General features: G+C 32.5%; 1 non-coding gene across 1 annotated transcript; it reads left to right on the forward strand.

Annotated features, from left to right (window-relative positions):
• The first annotated feature begins 230 nt into the window (after positions 1-230).
• On the forward strand, positions 231-361 carry LOC115031365 (small nucleolar RNA SNORA72). Its single transcript, XR_003837006.1, has one exon. It is a non-coding gene; the product is annotated as a small nucleolar RNA SNORA72 (small nucleolar RNA).
• The last annotated feature ends 682 nt before the right edge of the window (positions 362-1,043 follow it).

Below are 1,043 nucleotides of genomic sequence, written 5' to 3' on the forward strand. Positions count from 1 at the left end.
AGCAAACTGTACATAAAATACATAATCCTAAGATTTCTATGTCTATTTCTACATTTAATACCTTGCTAGTTCAAATTATTCTTATAAAACAAAACTTACTTTGCATTGTGTTATTTGTGTGACACTTACACACATATGCTTGTTATGAACACTGAACTGAACTGAATTCATTATCCCAACACAGACAAGACAAACTAACTGCTCAACAGGGCCTTTTAAAAAGAAATACAACATGGATATTGTCCCTGTTCTGACTCTGTGATAATTAGGGAATGCTAAACAGTTGCTACAGTAAGACCATGTACATATCTCAGACCTACTTCTCTTCCTAGGCTGGGTTTTCTCAGTGCTGGTGACAGGTCTGATTTGATTGTTTTGTGTAATCAGTGACTAAGATTCCGGTTTCTTTAACTTGCCTTAAGGAAAGTGAAATTGCAGCTACTGTAATAATTTGCAGATAATCAATTATAATCTGCTTTCTTGTCTAGGGAACGTGGCCATTTTAGGGAAATTCTGTGATTGCCACTAGCCATTAATTGAAATGTAAAACTACAATTTTCACTTTCTAGGGGAAAAGAAGTATGAATTCTGAGAAGCTTTGAACCTTTGGGTACCCTCTTAGCTCTGAAGATAACTTTTGCTTGGTACTCTCTCTTGGCATTTCGACTTAAATTGCTGTGGTTAACTCTTAAATTGTTTGCACCTCCAGGAAAACTCTATGGTAATACTTGAAGTAACATTTTTATTTAAAATAACTTACTTCAGGGTAAAATGTTATATATTCAATTTTTAAATTTTGTATAATTGCTGAACACAGAATATTTATGAGAATGAAAACTTGTAGTCGAGTTTTTGTATTGGAAAAATGATGTTACTTTAAGGCTGATCTTTAAATATAAATAAAAAATGGTTGAATGCCTAGTAATCATATAGCATAACCTGAAATAGATGGGTAATAAAAGAGAAGAGTGTAAAGAGTCAATAGAGGTATATTAAAAATTGAATCCCATATGTATTAAAATAGTAATAGCACAGTAGGGAAG

This window comes from Mus caroli, unplaced genomic scaffold, assembly GCF_978045245.1.
Source record: "Mus caroli unplaced genomic scaffold, Mus_caroli_1 scaffold_7, whole genome shotgun sequence".
Lineage (NCBI taxonomy): Eukaryota > Metazoa > Chordata > Mammalia > Rodentia > Muridae > Mus > Mus caroli.